Source organism: Eubalaena glacialis, chromosome 3 (genome assembly GCF_028564815.1).
Source record: "Eubalaena glacialis isolate mEubGla1 chromosome 3, mEubGla1.1.hap2.+ XY, whole genome shotgun sequence".
NCBI classification, from domain to species: Eukaryota; Metazoa; Chordata; class Mammalia; order Artiodactyla; family Balaenidae; genus Eubalaena; species Eubalaena glacialis.
The window spans coordinates 38,842,482-38,861,942 of NC_083718.1; the positions used below are offsets into that span (position 1 = coordinate 38,842,482).

General features: G+C 39.5%; 1 long non-coding RNA gene across 4 annotated transcripts in view; it reads right to left on the minus strand.

Moving 5' to 3' along the window:
• The window catches only part of LOC133087857 (uncharacterized), a 68,917-nt gene that overhangs the window by 31,353 nt on the left and 18,103 nt on the right, over positions 1–19,461 (minus strand). For 3 of the 4 annotated variants that reach the window (XR_009700458.1, XR_009700459.1, XR_009700457.1), the window contains exons 5-6: positions 14,429–14,867; positions 8,125–8,297 (exon numbers count right to left, since the gene is read on the minus strand). This is a non-coding gene — a long non-coding RNA (uncharacterized LOC133087857). Of the gene's footprint in view, positions 1–7,781; positions 8,034–8,124; positions 8,298–14,428; positions 14,868–19,461 lie in introns of those variants that run through there. The other variant, XR_009700460.1, reaches the window with a different exon arrangement.

Genomic DNA, 19,461 nt, shown 5'->3' on the forward strand with positions numbered 1-19,461 from the left:
GAGAGATAGATAGATAGATAGACAGATAGATACATAATAGAGTTAAGGACTGAATTTCTGTAAAATCATAATTTTAAATAATAGTTTCATTGAGATATAATTTACTTTCCATATTATTTAAAGTGTACAATTTAATGTGTTATGCATCTACCACCACAATCAATTGTAAAACTTTCATCCACCCCCCCCCCAAATAATCTACTATAAGTCACTCACTCCCCCACTTCTCCAAACCCTAGGCAGCCACTAATATACTTTGTCTCTACAGATTTGCCTAGTCTGGACATTGCATACAAATGGAATCATACAATTACTTAGCATGTTTTCAAGGTTCATCTATGTTGTAGCATGTATCAGTACTTGATTTCTTTTTATGGCTGAATAATATTCCATGGTGTGGATATTACTGTGTTTCATTGATCATTCACAGTAAATGGCCATTTGGGTTATTTCCACTTTGGGGCTCTTATGAATAATGCTGCTGTGGTTGGATTTACATGCAAGTTTTGTATGCAGGTCTAGATTTGTTTTTTAAATTAATAGACTATTTTGGAGCTGTTTCTGGTTTACAGAAAAATTAAGCAGAAAGGACAGAGTTCTCATACTTCCTTACCTCTCAACCCAGTTTCCCCTATTATTAACATCTTACATTAGCATAATATATTTGTTATAGTTAATGAACCAATATTGATACATTATTACTAACTAATGTCCATGCTTTACTTTAGACTTCACTCTTTGTTTTGTACATTATATGATTTTTGACAAATGTGCAATAACCTGTATCCACCATTACAGAACCATACACAGGAGTTTCTCTGCCTTTAAAATTCCGGGCTTCACCCATCCTTTTCTCCCTCCCCACAACCTCTGGCAACCACTGATCTTTTGATTGTCTCCACAGTTTTGCCTTTTCCTAAATTTCATATAGCTGCAATCATATAATATGCATGTAGCCTTTGCAGATTGGCTTCTTTTCACTTAGCAATATGCATTTAAGCTTCTTCCATGTCTTTTCATGGCTTCATAGCCTTTTCTTTTTATTGCTGAATGCTATTCCTTTGTACGGATATACCATAGTTTGTTTATCCATTCACCTATTGAAAAACATCTTGGTTGATTTCAAGTTTTGGCAATTATGAAAGAAACTGTTGTAAACATCCATGTGCAGGTTTTTATGCAGACATAACTTTTCAGTTCCTATGGGTAAATACCAAAGAGCATGATTACTAGATCACTGTATGGTAAAAGTACGTTTAGTTTTGTAAGAAAGTGCCAAGTATCCCGCTAGCAACAAATGAGAATTCCAATTGTTCTGCATCATCACCAACTTCGGTATTTCAGTTTTTTGATTTTAGCCATTTGAATAGGTGTGTAGTGGTATCTCATTATTGTTCTAATTTAAAATTCCCTGATGACATGGAATGTGTAGCATCTTTTCATACGCTTATTTGCCATGTGTCTATTTTCTTTGTTTAATCATAGTTGTTTTGTTTTTTTTTAACCAACGTCTGGTAACTCTTGTCCTTCTGTGTCTATTTATATTGTCTTCTTTCTTTCTTCTTCTTGTTTTTTTTTTTTTGAGCTTTTGATCATTTAGTCTTTTTCCTGGTATATCAAATTATTTTTTATATTAAAATTGGGTTTAACTTATTTTAGGAAACTATAAAGATACCTCCACATTCTGGATGTTATCTTTCTCTTGAAAAGATTTTCTTTTGCCCATGGCAGACAGTCACTAGAGGGACTGGTAACCTTAGTCCATTCTCAGTTTGAGCTCTTTCAAAGCTGTTTTTCAGTCTGTGTGAAGGCTGGTCTATTTCTGTCTTGTCCTTCCTCTACAGGTGCTGCCCTTTGGGATTACCAGGTGAACGTTTGGATTCTCCCTGTTCCCAACTACCCATGTATTTGTTAGGCTTTAAATGTAATGGTTCCTGCAGCCCTGTGAGACTAAAGATACACTTAGCTTGTCATTCCATTAGTTGTTGCCTTTAGCTTGAGCTCTTGCCATTTGGCTTCTGTGGTCAGAGTCTTTTGAACTCCTTGGCTTTTCAGCTCCTAGGCTGTAAGATTTGAATCAGCAAATGCCCCAAGGAGAAAAGCTGCACCAAATGTCAAGCTTGCGTCTGTGTTTCCCTTCTCTCCAGAACTTGGCCCACATGTCTTGGTGTCTCTCTAACATTCAGATGCCAGTGAACAGATGTTTTCTTACTTTATCCAGCTTTTCTAAAATGTCTTTAGATTTCACCTGATCTTATGTTATTATTCAACTATCATCTCAATTACCCCTAGAAAGAAAATTTACAATTTTATGTTTTATTTTCTTATTTTCTATATTACCTCAGTTTCTGTAGAGACCTTTTACCTGATTGTTCAGTCTAGTTCCTGTGTTACCAGTAAGATGGAGATAAGGTGGAGGCTAAGAATATTGGGGGGAAACCACTGATGAATGATAGGTCTCGTTCATTTTGTTTTTCCTCTCCTTATTTACTCTGGCAGCCTACATTTGCCTTTCTTCATTTGACCCAGTTGCCCAAATAAGGAACCCACTCTGGCAAAGACCTGACTTTACTCTTATAAATGTCTGCATGTTAGGATTAGCTACATGATGAACACCATGCCAAAGCTCTTTGTGTGAGACTTTTGCAGACTTTCATTAGCCCTTTAGTTTGCCTCTTGCCAACACTGCTCAGATTGTTGAGGTTTTCTAAGTTTCTGTAGGTCAAACCTCTCTACCTGCATACCAGATGAGCCCTTCTCTCTTTCCTGAGCTCACTTGTGGGAGGTTAGACCTCGGTTTTTCTTTTTCCCCATCCAATCATAACTGTTCATGAATTCCAAAAAGCCCTCAAAGTACCTGTCGTCCCTTTCTCTCCTCTCTTTTTTTTATCAACACTGTTAAATATTAAGCATATATTTGCATACCTCTTTCTTACTTACAATGGAATACTGGAAGGTGCGATCATGCAGTGTGAGCCCCACCAAACTAGGACTCATACAACACTCTCCCCCAGGCCTAAACTTGTGACATCCACTGGTTTTCTTATAATATCTTATATGTATCTAAATTTGTAATGATTTAGTTAATTCCTGAGTTATGTGACAATAAGAAATCAGTCAAATTAGCACTAGAGAAGTGCAGCTTAGACCTAGGGACCAGAACCAAGGACCACAAAAACCCATTAACCAATAAGTTTCACTTGTACTTTATGTTTAACAAGTGCTGAGGGTGAATGGGAAGTGAGGGAAAAGGAGTTTAACTTCGTATCACAGAAACTTGCACTAAAATGAAGAGGAAAATGACCCAGTTCCTGGTTCAAGTCACTATAATCTGCTTCAATAAATAATAACAGCACATAAGAAAAACAAACACTATATGATAGGAACAATGGATAATTAATTACCAGATCAGGGAGGACAGATTACACTTGCTATGGGATTTCATTAAAGAAGGATTCCAAAAAGCACTGGCTTCCTCTGAGAAGACTTCTTAGAACAGGTAGCATTTAAACTGAGTCTTGAACAAGTATATAGAGGGTAGGGAACAGGCCTTCCGGACAGGGAACAGGCACAGTGTCAGGAATGGCACAGAGGGTTTATGGAATAGGGAACAAAACTGGCTGAACACAGGAGTGCTACGTGTTGGGGAATATGGGGAAAAGGCTGACTGAGGTTGGTTAAATGAAACATAATTAGACAGAAGAGAAAGTAGGTGGAAAGACAGATGGAAGACTGTGGAAAGCCTCTGAAGATGGAGGTCAGCATAATAATATTAAGAAATCAGTGGTACTTTGACACTGTATGAATGTCTAGGTTTAAAAACTCAGGAAAACACAATAAAAGAATAAACTACTGATATAATGATATGTAACCAAAGGCCAGATACCAAAGGATACACACTGTGTGTTTCCATATATGTCATATATGGTGATAGAGGTCAGTTTAGGTGTTGCCCTCGGGGAGTATGGAACAGAAAGAAGTAACAGAGAACCTTGTAGGGTGTTAGAAATATTTTATAATATCTTGACCTGGTGTTGGATACATGGGTACATAGAGATGTAAAAATTCAGTTATTAGCAATGCAACTGGTGTTTATTGTTTGTATGCATACATTAAAAAAAAACTCTAGTAGGTTAATTAGGCTGTCAGTTGTAAGAAGTAAATTTTGGTCAAGGAATAGCCAAGGTAGTAATGCAGTAATAAGTTATACATGTGCTCACTGTGCTCTAGAATGTCACGATTGGAATACAAGAAATATGTGTAAGAAAAAAGACAAATATTCAATATTGATGGTTGGATGAACTGAATAAATTAGATCACTCTATTTTCAATTTAAGAACTTGGCAAGTGTTTGGATACCTTTGAACAAAGAAAAAAAGGAAATACAATTGTTATTAAGCATATGCTATGTATCAACCCCTGACTTATATTTTGACACATATAAACGTGGGAAATATTGCACCTTGTAACTGAGACAATGAAGATGAGCGAGGTAGCTGGTTTTGACACTAGAGGCTGAGAAAACAATCAGCTCATAATCGTAAGAAGTTTGAAGTCGGGGCTTCCCTGGTGGCGCAGTGGTTAAGAATCCGCCTGCCAATGCAAGAGACACGGGTTCGAGCCCTGGTCTGGGAAGCTCCCACATGCCACGGAGTAACTAAGCCCATGTGCCACAACTACCGAGCCTGAGCTCTAGAGCCTGCAAGCCACAACTACTGAGCCCATGTGCCACAACTACTGAAGCCTGTGTGCCCAGAGCCCCTGCTCTGCAACAAGAGAAGCCACGACTATGAGAAGCCCGTGCACTGCAACGAAGAGTAGCCCCTGCTAGCTGCAACTAGAGAAAGCCCGCATGCAGCAATGAAGACCCAACGCAGCCAAAAATAAATAAATAAATAAATTTATAAAAAAAAAGAAAGAAGTTTGAAGTCGGAGGAAAAGAATCAAGAGGAAATAGTGGTAAGTGTCAGGAGCTCCTGGAAACTACAAAAGAGATGAAGACCCCAGAATTGTTGAGCTTTCTAAGAGGCCCAATGACTCAGGTAAAAACAGAAGGCTTAAAACTGAAACCTGGGGATATATGTATACATATAGCTGATTCACTTTGTTATACAGCAGAAACTAACACAACACTGTAAAGCAATTATACTCCAATAAAGATGTAAAAAAAAAAAAAATCCTGCAAAGTAACAATTGTTAGGACAAACAGTAAAGAATTATAAGAAAAATAATCACATGCCTGTCCCAACACAGAAATATCCTAAGCTCCATCTCAGCATTTCTCCGATTGGCCTTTCACAAAATACAGTCTCATCAGCTGAATATAGGTTTGTCAAGTAAGTGTGAGTAAGACTGAATTAAAAAAATGAAATCAATTCCTTCCTCCAAAACTTTTCAGAGTATGTAACGTAACAAGGTGAAACTTGAATTTCATGTCGGGATGTAGAGTACGGCTCTTCCCAAATGCTTCTGTCTCGTAACTACATCAACATCATCTAAAACCAGTGTTCTGCAGGACAGAGATTGTGAAACGCTGCTCTCATCATGTAAGATATCAAGTCCTTCTCAAAATCCATTCTTCCTTCTGCCCTTTCTCATGTTGTCCCTGCCACCTGGAAGGTCTCTCCTAAGCTCCACCTGCCAAAACCCTACTCATTTTTAGGGTCCAAGAGATAATAAAAGGCTTATATTACTAAAAGGCAGAGAAAGAAATCCCTTCCCAGGGATCTGCATTTCCTTCCTAGGGAAAAGAAAAATTGTAAAGTATACCACAGTGACCTTAAGTCTGCGAATGTAACTATGTTGTGTTACTTTGAGTTCTGTAAAAGTCAATGTGCTACAATATATATGGATATGAATATTTGATCTCTTACATGTAGATCTTGCTGATAACTTTCATTATGAGCGAGGTTAATGATTAAGGAGCCACTGTATTTGGCTCAGCCCTTATAACCAGGGAATATTAAAATTGGAAAGGTCCCTAGATATTAGCAAATCTATCCACCTCATATTCTAAGTAAGGAAACTGAGATGTTCATAGATTGAATATTTATATTAACAAAGGATAAGGATATAAGATATCGGCAGATATATCTTTTAGATTAAGAATTTAGAGATTTTTGTAGAATACTAGGACATTATGTCCACTGATATTGAGACAATGTGTTTCTTAGTCATCATTTTCTATTGCCATGACCAAGCGAGGTGGTAGTCAGTAGTTGTACAAAGGGAAAAAGATAACTTTACAAACTCCCAATTTATATACACAGGGAAATTAATCACTCATGTTATTTAAGCTAACTGGATGCAGTTTATCAGCTACATTGAGGAATGGTGAAATGAAGTGTCTATACAATTAACATGTTAGTTTCTGTCATGAGCTCCCTGTTGCTCAAGTGAGTTAATGGTTAGCACTCAACTAGGCACTTAGAGTCCATTATAAATCTGGACTAAACGTTTATCTGTGGCATCTTTATTCTTCTTTGGTGCCCTTAGGCAGAATTAGCTCTCTTATGTTTTGATAAATTCAAGTATTAAACAGGGGTAAGGTTTCACAAGTTCTTTGGCCTAAACATGGGGGTAAGGAGGACCAATGAGCTGGAGTACTTCTAGATTTGAGAATGGTCAGATTGAGGAAGAAGAGTCTTATGCCAGAGGTGAAAGAAGACTGATTATAATTACCTATTTTTAAAAATTCCAACCCTTTTCAATGTTCTAAAGTGATCATGAAGTACATGGGTATGCTAGGAAGTAAGGGAGTCAACCAAGAATATTCTGTAAGAGTTTGTGGATGGTAATAAAGAGGCAAGGAAGATAGAGAACATACTAGAAAAGGCTTCAGTTGGCCATAATAATGAAGTCAGAAGGAGAAGAAGAATGACAGATGCAATGGAAAGAGAAAGCAAGAATAGAGAAGCAAAAGGGAAAGTAGAAAAATGAGACAAATTTGGAGAAGGAAATGAGGAAGAAAACTGGGTGAAAGAGGGAAGCACTGATGGTAGACCACATGACACTCAAAAATTAACACAATGCACATTTAAGATGTGCCACCAATGGCCATGGTCATTACCCTCAAATAGTTTACAATATGTGTTCCAAAGACATTTATAAATTGAAAATGCCATTAAAATAAGTGCCAGGGTAAAAGTATTCATGGAATTGTGTGGGAGAATAAAAAGTCCCCCGTCAAAGAGCCTTCTGAGACATAGGGAAAAAAAGAAAAACCTAAAAAGCATAAGACTCTTCCTATTTTCATTTCCAATGATACATCCCAATCTTGATGATCCAACAGCGATTTAAATGTCAACTATAAACCCAGTATTTTATTAGCTGCTATGCAGTATACTACAGCAATAGAAGAGAGAGGACCTCAAACCCTCTGTTCCCTCAAATTGAAAGGCAGGCTTCCTAACCCCTCCAGACCACTAATGGACACAGGGAACACACACTAATGTTTCAGGACCCCAACCAACAGTCACCTGCTTTGTGATTACTTCCATGACACACCCTCACCAACACCACTGAGTTTGCTGCTCCTACAGGACGTTACATATATTTCCTATTTTAACACATACCACAGTGCATTATAATTATGATTGCAGATAGATGTTCTAACAATTTAAAGAGAATGATGACTTTTTTGCTCTTTACATCTTGCTATTTCCCTTCTCATAATATTTCTTGAAGAGAAACCATAAAAATATAAACAAACACAAAAAACAGAAAATATACAAAATGTGTGCTTTGCAGCTTAACACAAACTTAAGTAAAATTAGTTCTGACAGTATCCATCATGACAAACTTCCATGGTACAAATGAGAACGGACTAAGGTCTGAGCAGGTACAGGAGATAATCCAGGCATGAGCACCACCAAGAAAAGGTAGACAGCAAGTAACATGGTGTATAGGAAATCACGAGACCAGTCTGATGGGAAGAGGCTTAAACAAGACTGAAACTCACTTTCTAAACCTCCATCTCCAATTGGACAATTCGCAAGACACAGGTGCACCAAAGTGGCCGATTTATTCAATCCCTTTAATGGGGAGGAACAGTTTAAAATTTTAACTGTTTAGTTTGCCCCAAAAGCAACTATCAAATGTTGGCAGGACACAATGAAGGCTTACCTTTGTTAACATAGTTAAGTCTCTCTCTCTCAGAACTAGCCCATTTAGCTCCAGGTTCCTTAGCGCCCCCGACGCACTGACACAGCATTCATGAGCTTTACACAACTGGAAGGTCACATCTTTATTTCTTATTGCAGGAACACAACTTCCGGAAACTTTATTTCTGTCACAACCTAAAGCAAAATTATTTTAAAATGAGTGATTTAAACCGTACATTTTATCATCATTAAAAAACATCTAAAAAGCAAAAAAAGCATCTGCTCTGTGCTAAGGATTAGAAATGACTCCTGCCCTTAAAGCCTCATTAAGGAGGGACATGTATAAACTCAAAATTTCAATCACATGAGATAAAGAACCACAACCTTTATGCACAGAGGTTCCTATGGAGGCAAAAAGTTATATCTAAGTGACGGCTTCATGATAACCCTGAAGTACAATCGAGAAAGATGAGGCTATGAAGAGTTGGAGGAGGAGGTGCAAAGACACTCAAGCCTGACACCTGCTGCGCACTGTAAATACTGCAGGTGGGGATAACTAAACGCCAGGGGTCCAAGGGTGAGAAGGGACAGAAAATAGAGATGTTGGTCGAATCAAGCCTAGGAGACAGCATGGCTTGTATCCCACAGGTGATGAGCCCTGGGGCTACCACTGGCTGAGTAAGGGTGCCTCCGCTGATTAGAAAAAGGTGCCCCGCTGCTGAAGGACCAATTAGATAAAGGGAGTGATCACAAAAAGCTCCCCTTCCTCAGGGCCAAAGAGCCCCAGGAGGCTTGGCCGAGCACAGTTCAGACTACATGCCTCTGTGCAGAGCACACACTGGGCGGCTAGTATGCACTAACTTTGTGTGGGTAAGTCATTAGCAGCATTATTTTAGGCGTATCTTTTCATGTTAGAAGGTCACTCAACCCAAGTAGGCAGATGGACTTAGAGGAACTGAGTCCAGGGGCCGAAAAACCACCCAGGAGCTTCTGCCATAGTGCGGGGAAAATGTAATGTGGATGAAGAAGCAAATTTAGGAGGAGGCCAAAATCTACAAGCTAGACCCACTGGATGAAAAACATAAAGAAAGTTCAGTGAAGGAACTCTGAAGAGAATGGGCTCTGCAATAAATTTTTCTTACAATCAAGGTTAAATATTAGGCAAAATTAAGTACAGTGGGCTTTAAGGTCCCTTCCAGCTCTAATTTCTTTTGATTTCTAACTTATTACTCTGGCTAAGTAAAGTCCCTTCAGAGGGACAGAACAGTTCCTACACCTGAATGGGATGCAAAGAATAATCTGACTTCTCTTCACGAGGGGATGAGTTGAACTGTCCTTGCAGAAGAGATGACACATGGTGTGAACCCCAGATCCTAGAAGAGGGCCAGGCACACAATAAGTATTCAGCTTTTTGAAAACAAATGAATAATCATTACCTCTCCTAGATCTTCACACCCTTCCTCTGATGGCTACTTTCTTTCAGCTTATAAACATTCTCAATATACCCACTTAAAAAGCTCTCAGACATATGACTCTTTGGATCTTCTTGTGGGTAACCTAAGTCTCTCCCATGCCTTCAAACACCTGTCCTCCCAAAAAGCCCAGATCTGTACCTTGGGCCCAGACCTGTCTACCAGGTCCCTCTAAAGCACTGAAGATGAAGTAAGATCCTCTCCCCACCCCCAATCCCTTCCTACTGTGCTCTGTATCTCACAAAAAGATGCAGCTGTAAACTGTCACCCACACTTGCTGCCCTCCCTTTTCTAACTGGTCACCAGGCCACACCCATTCCCTCTTGGATCTGCAAAATCCAGTCCAACCTTTTATAACTTAAGTGGGACCCTTAGATTACAATTCACCCTGCACCCAATCAAGTGCCTTCCACATGGAGGTCCGAGTGAGTCTCTAAACCAGAAGTCCATCTCACTGTTCTTTAGGGTTTCCCACAGCCTTCAGGATAAACATCCAAACTTCTGACAGGACAAACAAGGCCCTTTTCTGTTTGGCCCCAGTAGGTTTCCAGTATCAACTCTCATTTCTTTCCCAAAACCTGAGTTCCATTCCTGTACCTTAGTTTTGCCATATTTTCTTATATTTCTCAAACTTTGACACACACTGCTCCCTCTTGCTACCCCAGGAGCTTCTACATATCCTTAGAAAGGATGGCACCTCCTCCAAGAAGCCTGAACTCTCCCTTCCAAGATTCTGTGCTCTGCAAAGGGGAAGGGGGGGAGGGATAAATTAGGAGTTTGGGATTAACATATACACATGATTATATATAAAATAGGTAATCAACAAGGACCTACTGCATAGCACAGGGAACTCTACTCCATATCCTGCAATAACCTGCATGGGAAAAGAATCTGAAAAGGAATGGATATATGTATAACTGAATAACTTTGCTGTACACCTAAAACTAACACAATATTGTAAATCAACTATACTCCAATATAAAATAAAAATTAAATTAAAAAAAAAAAGGATTCTGTGCTCTGCAGCACCAGAACTCACTCCTTCCAGAGCACTGACTACTGTGCTTGTGTTTACTTGCCGCCCAGTAGAAGGGGAGATTACCTAGGGCAGAAGCATCGTCTCCAGCAGCCCTTGGTTCTGACAACTCATTCAAGTGCCAGGATCCTTTACACACATAACCTGCTTAATTAATTCTAAGAACACACAGAAAGAGTGGTTTTTAATGTCATTTTACAAGTATGGGGATTGCAGTTCAAAAGTAACCTGGGCTTCCCTGGTAGTGCAGTGGTTGAGAGTCTGCCTGCTAATGCAGGGGACATGGGTTCGAGCCCTGGTCTGGGAAGATCCCACATGCCGTGAAGCAACTAGACCCATGAGCCACAACTACTGAGCCTGCGTGTCTGGAGCCTGTGCTCCGCAATAATAGAGGCCGCGATAGTGAGAGGCCCATGCACCGCGATGAAGAGTGGCCCATGCACCGCGATGAAGAGTGGCCCCCACTTGCCACAACTAGAGAAAGCCCTCGCACAGAAACGAAGACCCAACACAGCCAAAAATAAAAAAAATAAAATATATTGCAACACCTGAAATTAAAAAAAAAAAAAGTAACCTGCCCAGGGCCAGAGAGCATAAGCCCTGGAATTCAAACCCTAAGCTGCCTTCACACTGGTGCTCTTTCTACTATATGATTCGAGTATTGAAAACAAATTTTTTTTTCCTGAGCCCTGTTTTTTTTTTTTTTTTTTTAATTTTTATTTATTTATTTATTTTTTTACACACACACACACACACACACACACACACACACACTGTATTTTATTTTTACAAGAGATAAATAGACTGACACCAAGCATTGTACATGGATGACCACAACAAAAGCAACAATGATTGCAATTACCAAACATGAAACACACTCATACTATGTCATAATATTGACATTCAGTCCAGTAATCCTCCACTGTAACAGCTCCTTTACTTTGCAGTGAAAATTGATTTGTATATTCTTTGCCTCTGAGTCCTTGTGGGATTTTTTCTTTTTTTAAATTCAAACAGAAAGTCACAAAAATTATACTCATCCTCATCAGTTCACTCAGTCCCATGTAATTAATTTTTTTTTTTCATCTTGATCTTTTCTTAGCACTTTTATGAGCTCATCAGTTTTTCATTAGAGTTCTGAAAATCCTTATTCATTCAGTTCAGCAGTACAGTCAGGTACCAGAAACCTGTACTTGTCAGAGTCTTTTCCATGAATTTCCTGAAGATGAAACCCTTTTATAGGAACATATTTACAAAAGCATCAGAGTACACCCAGAACTGTCTGTAAATGACAAAAGACTTAAAAATGACCACGGTTAAAGATTTGATGAAAGTTCATAATAATGCTGTTGACAAGAAAATTAGTTATTTCTGAGATATACATTTTAAAGTAATAACTAGGATTATGACTTATAACATTATACCAGAACATATAAGATTTCTAGAAATTTCATGTAATGTCTGAAACATTTATATTAACATATTTCCATACAAATAACCCAATGAAAGTTTACTATTAGTTGTTTTGTTTGTTTGTTTTTACTGCAGGTTCTTATTAGTCATCAATTTTATACACATCAGTGTATACATGTCAATCCCAATCACCCAATTCAGCACACCACCATCCCCACCCCACCGCAGTTTTCCCCCCTTGGTGTCCATATGTCTGTTCTCTACATCTGTGTCTCAACTTCTGCCCTGCAAACCGGCTCATCTGTACCATTTTTCTAGGTTCCACATACATGCGTTAATACACGATATTTGTTTTTCTCTTTCTGACTTACTTCACTCTGTATGACAGTCTCTAGATCCATCCACGTCTCAACAAATGACTCAATTTCGTTCCTTTTTATGGCTGAGTAATATTCCATTGTATATATGTACCACAACTTCTTTATCCATTCGTCTGTTGATGGGCATTTAGGTTGCTTCCATGACCTGGCTATTGTAAATAGTGCTGCAATGAACATTGGGGTGCATGTGTCTTTTTGAATTACGGTTTTCTCTGGGTATATGCCCAGTAGTGGGATTGCTGGGTCATATGGTAATTCTATTTTTAGTTTTTTAAGGAACCTCCATATTGTTCTCCATAGTGGCTGTATCAATTTACATTCCCACCAACAGTGCAAGAGGGTTCCCTTTTCTCCACACCCTCTCCAGCATTTGTTGTTTGTAGATTTTCTGATGATGCCCATTCTAACTGGTGTGAGGTGATACCTCATTGTAGTTTTGATTTGCATTTCTCTAATAATTAGTGATGTTGAGCAGCTTTTCATGTGCTTCTTGGCCATCTGTATGTCTTCTTTGGAGAAATGTCTATTTAGGTCTTCTGCCCATTTTTGGATTGGGTTGTTTGTTTTTTTAATATTGAGCTGCATGAGCTGTTTATATATTTTGGAGATTAATCCTTTGTCCGATGATTCATTTGCAAATATTTTCTCCCATTCTGAGGGTTGTCTTTTCGTCTTGTTTGTGGTTTCCTTTGCTGTGCAAAAGCTTCTAAGTTTCAGTAGGTCCCATTTGGTTTTTTTTGTTTTTATTTCCATTACTCTAGGAGGTGGATCAAAAAATATCTTGCTGTGATTTATGTCAAAGAGTGTTCTTCCTATGTTTTCCTCTAAGAGTTTTATAGTGTCCAGTCTTACATTTAGGTCTCTAATCCATTTTGAGTTTATTTTTGTGTATGGTGTTAGGGAGTGTTCTAATTTCATTCTTTTACATGTAGCTGTCCAGTTTTCCCAGCACCACTTATTGAAGAGACTGTCTTTTCTCCATTGTATATCTTTGCCTCCTTTGTCATAGATTAGTTGACCATAGGTGCGTGGGTTTATCTCTGGGCTTTCTATCTTGTTCCATTGATCTATGTTTCTGTTTTTGTGCCAGTACCTTATTGTCTTAATTACTGTAGCTTTGTAGTATAGTCTGAAGTCAGGGAGTCTGATTCCTCCAGCTCCGTTTTTTTCCCTCAAGATTGCTTTGGCTATTCGGGGTCTTTTGTGTCTCCATACAAATTTTAAGATGATTTGTTCTAGCTCCATAAAAAATGCCATTGGTAATTTGATAGGGATTGCATTGAATCTGTAGATTGCTTTGGGTAGTATAGTCATTTTCACAATGTTGATTCTTCCAATCCAAGAACATGGTATATCTCTCCATCTGTTGGTATCATCTTTAATTTCTTTCATCAGTGTCTTATAGTTTTCTGCATACAGGTCTTTTGTCTCCCTAGGTAGGTTTATTCCTAGCTATTTTATTCTTTTTGTTGCAGTGGTAAATGGGAGTGTTTCCATAATTTCTCTTTCAGATTTTTCATCATTAGTGTATAGGAATGCAAGAGATTTCTGTGCATTAATTTTGTATCCTGCAACTTTACCATATTCATTAATTAGCTGAGCCCTGTTTTAATGGAAAGGAAATGAAGCTGGGATATACCAATTTCCTAATTGCTTTGGTGTGTACCAGACAAAGTCATTCAACAGACCAGGTAACGTCTGTGCAACAATTAACGATGCTCCAAACTGTGCTAAGTGTTCTACATTGTAGAGTCTACAAGCATTAACAGAATGCGACCTTGTAACCACCACAGAGAGTGAGTCCTGTTCAGCCCGTGCTACAGATAAGAACACTGAGACCTAGAAACCTTAAGGCACTCGGCCGGGGTCACCGAGCCGGCAGGAGTCCTAGGCCGCACGCCCCGTCTAGTGCACGCACACCCGGGCAATGGGCCCCGGTTCTAGTGCCCACCCTCCACCTTGCACCATCCAAAACCCCGCTTCGCAGCGCCCACACGAGAGCCCCTGGAAGCAGGAAGCACAAACCTGTCTCGCCAAGCTGTGGCTGGAAGAAACTCTGGATACAGATCAGCGGCAGAGGGTGCTCAGGAGCGGCGCCCAGTCCACCGCGCAGAGGCACTTGGCGTTAAGTCCAGCAGGCCCTCCCGCAGGGAGGTGCAAACGGCGGGCAGAGGCACCAAGTCCTGCAAGGCACAGAGGTCCTCACAGCGCAAGAAGTCGTCGGCGCGCCTGAGCGTGGCCTTGGGGTCGCTGGCTGCGGACACGATGTCCACAGACGCCTGGGGGCCCCGGCTCGCCTCCCGGGCCCTCGGGCGCCCACCTCAGTCCAGGGGTTGGTGATAAGGATCAAAGTGGTAAAGGTCCTGCATTCTTCTTCTTGCATTATTTCAAAACCTTCATCGCTGGTGTCAGGCAGACCTGTAATTGGGTTCATTCTCTGCGTTATCTGCCTGCCATCTTCTTCCTGAAATGCAAACAGCTACACAGGGTGATTTGCTACAAAAGAGTGCAGGGAGCTTAAGCACCAGATGCAGGATGTCATTTACATAGACAGCTAGAGAGTGATAGGAACAGAATGTAATTTAGCTCTGTGAAAGATAAATCTAGTTACAGACACTACAGATTAGTAACAGTTAAAATAAAACTAGGATCGATTAACCCTTTCAGGCCAGCTTATGTGTCTTCTCTAGCCTGTTCACTGTCCCCTTTACTTTCCTTATTTTCAGGAGAGGAAAAACTTCATTTCTATTTTTGCTGCAACACTATTATGCTTAGTGAAATAAGTCAAACACAGAAAGACAATTACGGTATGTTATCACTCCTATGTGGAACCTAAAAAATAAAGAATAAATGTAACAGAAAGGAAATGAACTCACAGATATAGACATCAAAGCAGTGGTTACCAGTGGGTAGAGGAAAGGGGGGAGGGGCAAGATAGGGGGAGGGGAGGGGATTAAGAGGCACAAACTACTATGCATAAAATAAATAAGCTATAAGGATAGCCAATGTTTTATAATAACTTTAAATGAAGTATAATCTATAAAAATATTGAACCACTGTGTTCTAATATATTGTTATTACAGTATAATACTGTAAATCCACTATACTTCAATTTAAAAAATGATCACCACAGTATGTCTAGTTAACATCCATTACCATAAATGGTAGAAATCTTTTTTTCTTGTGATGAGGACTTTTAAGATCTACTCTCTTAGCAACTTTTAAATATGCAATATGGTATTATTAACTATAGCCACATCCCCAGAACTTGTTTATTTTATAACTGCCAGTTTGTACATATTGACCACCTTTACCCATTTCACCCACCCTCCACCCCCTGCCTCTGGTAACCACCAGTCTATGAGCATTTTTTAAAATTCCATATAAAGTGAGATCATACAGGATATTTCTTTCTCTGTCTGACATATTTTACCTAGCATAACGCCCTCATGGTCTGTTCATGTTGTCACAAATGGCAGGATTTGCTTCCTTCTCATGGCTGAATTATATATATATTATATATATATAATATATATATAATATATATATATATTATATATATATAATTTGGCATATTATGCCTAATGTCCTTTATCCATTTATCCATTGATGAACACAGGGATTTCCAAGTCTTGGCTATTGTAAATAATGCTGCAATGAATATGGGGGTACAGATTTATTTCATTTTGTTGTTGTTTTTTTCCCCCTTAGATTCCATATATATGTGTTAGCCTACTGTATTTGTTTTTCTCTTTCTGACTTACTTCACTCTGTATGACAGACTCTAACTCCATTCACCTCACTACAAATAACTCCATTTCGTTTCTTTTTATGGCTGAGTAATATTCCATTGTATATATGTGCCACATCTTCTTTATCCATTCATCTGATGATGGACACTTAGGTTGCTTCCATGTCCCGGCTATTGTAAATAGACCTACAATGAACATTTTGGTACATGACTCTTTCTGAATTATGGTTTTCTCAGGGTATATGCCCAGTAGTGGGATTGCTGGGTCATATGGCAGATTTCATTTTGAATTAGAGTTTCTGTTTCCTTCATACAAATACCAAGTAGTGGAATTGCTGGATCATATGATAGTTCTATTTTTAAGTTTTTGAGGACCTCCATACTGTTTTCCATAGTGGCTGCAACAATTTACATTCCTACCAACAGTGCACAAGGCTTCCCTTTTCTCCACACCCTTGCCAACACTTGTTAGTTCCTGTCTTTTTGATATTAGCCATTCTAACAGGTATGAGGTGACATCTCTTTGTGGTTTGATTTGCATTTCTCTGCTGATTAGTGATTTTAGGTGCCTTATTAATTATCTGCTGGCCATCTCTATATCTTCTTGGTAAAAATGTCTATTCAGATCCTCTGCCCATTTCTTAGTTGGATATTTTTTCTATTTTTTTTTTTGTATGAGTTCTTCATATAATTTGAATACTAACCCCTTATAGGATATATGATTTGTAAAAATTTTCTCCCATTCGGTAGGTTGCCTTTTCATTTTGTTGTTGGTTTCCTTTGTTGTGCTTTTTAGTTGGATATAGCCCCACTTGTTTATTTTTGCTTTTGTTGCCTTTACTTGGATCAACGTCTTTGCATAAGTTCTGGAAACAACTCTTTCATAGTTTCCATGGATCGTTTTTAGGGGAGAAGGTGAGTGAGATGAACTACTAGTGAAAGGAGGGTCAGTGGGTCGAACTATAGCCTCTGTTACCGTAGGTGGCCTCAAGGCCACAACTGATAGTCATTGTCTCCCTCCTGTGCTATCCATTCTCAATTCCCCTCATCCTTGGATAATATCTCTGCTAAAATGGATGGCTTACTTGGTGGGGTGACCCTCACCCTCGTCCCTGAGTGAGTGTTCTGAGCCCTGGTCATCATTTCTTTCTCAAACCATGGCTGCTGCACTTGACCATTTACTGTGTACTTGACCATTTACTGTCGAAATTGAGAAAGGCAGTACCAAGAAATACCCCACAGACTTTAGTTTTTAATCAATCATTTTCCAATTAAAAAATTTTTTTTTCCCACAGACATTTTTATCACCCCAAAAGGAAACTCTGTACCCATTGAGAAGATACTACTTCGCTCTCTCTGCCAGGCCCTGAAGACCACCAATCTGCTTTCTTTCTCTATCGATTTACTTATTCTGGATATTTCAGATAAATGGAATCATACAATGTGTGACCTTTGTGTCTGGCATCTTTCACTTAGCATGATGTTTGTGAGAGTCATCCACACTGTAATATGTATTAGTATTTCATTTCTTTAAAGAATGTTTTTGGCCGTGTAATTGTTTGATATTTAATTGCTCCATTCCTTTTTATGACTGAATTACTATTCCACTGTAGGTATATACCACAATTTGTTTATTCATTCATCCATTGATGGACATTTGGGTTATTTCCATGATTTTTATATTTTGAATAATGCTGCTATAAACGTGTGTATGCAGATTTATTTGAGTGTTTGTTTTCAATGATTTAGGAGTGGAATTGCTGAGTCATATGGTAATTCTATGTTTATCCCAAAATACACACCCCAAGAAACTTCCTGAAAGTCTGTCCTTGTCTCAGAATCAGCTTTTCATGGAACATGACGTGCAACAGTATGGACAGTGTCCCATGAGAGCTTATTTGTGATGCCTGGGGGTCTGGAGTTGGAAAGGGCTTCCCTTAGGAAGTGGCAGCTAAACTGAGGGCAAATTCGATGTTTTTTCCTTCCTTCCTTCCTTTCTTCCCTCCTTCTTTCCTTCAGAGGGGTGACATAGATGTTTTACACAGTATATCCTTTTAAAACTTTCGCATTTGAACCCTGAACTTATTCATAAGACAAATAAATGATTATTTTAAGCAGGGTATTAGGGCTCAAATTATTAATATCATAGAACCATTATAGTGACAACATGGATTGGAAACAATTTTTAGGAAAAAATATGGAAACTTTTTTTATAACAATTTTGATAAATAAAAAAGTTGACTAATCAGAGTGCATAGAGAGAATCTTGGTTATTTGGGAAATTGTATCATAAAATGGATGGGCTCCACAAATTCTTCCATTTACTTGAAGAAAAGAGTGCTAAGTCAGTTTGGGCTGCTGTCACAAAGTACCATAAACGGGGCGGGGTGGGGGCTTGTAAACAACAAAAATGTATTTCTCAGTCCTGGAGACTGGAAGTCTGAGATCTAGGTGCCGGGATCATCGCCTTCTGGTGAGGACTCTCCTCCGGGTTGCAGACTGTCCACTTCTCATTGTGTCCTCACAGGGCAGAGAGCAGAGAGAAAAAGCCAGCTCTCTCATGACTCTCACAAGGGTAAGAATCTCATCATGAGGGCTCCATCCCGATGACCTCATCAAATCCCAAAAGACCCACCTTCTAATACCATCACATTGGAGGTAGGGTGTCAACACGTGAATGCTGGGGGGACCCAAATATTCAGTCTGTAACAAGTACTAATGGGGAAATGAGAGCTTCTCTTGAGGATGTTAAGGGCTGCTACAAAGATCAACGGTACATGTGTTTCCAGACAGAACTACAATATAGAATAAGTTCTATAAGGCGTTCACAGAATAGATTCATCTTTCTTCCCCAAAACAGTCCTTGGTATCCAGGGACCCATTCCTGGAAATTCACTCTTGCTCAAGGAAATCCATCCTCTCATTAAAAAAAAAATCTTATGAAGCTGCATGAATGACACAAAGGACTTTTCCCAGCTCTAAGATTCTGTGTGTAAAACCTGTTACTCTAAATTTATTTCCAAAAATAGACCCTGTGTGGGGTCTGCTCCTGCGGGGAAGGTGGGCCCCGCGCTTGTGCCCCGGCCCCGAGGTGTGGCTTCCTCAAATTTGGGGTGAAGCCCCCAGCCCCCTTAGGCTCTGCAGCGGTGCGGTGGGCTTGGGGGAAGGAGCACGGTCCCCGGGGTTTCTCAGCAGGAGGTGCCGGGGCTGCCGCGCAGGAACCCAGCGGCCCTGGGTGGGGCGCAGACTCGCCAGGCCTGGGTGTCCCTGCTGCGCACGACTGCTGAGAACAGGGTCCGCGATGAAG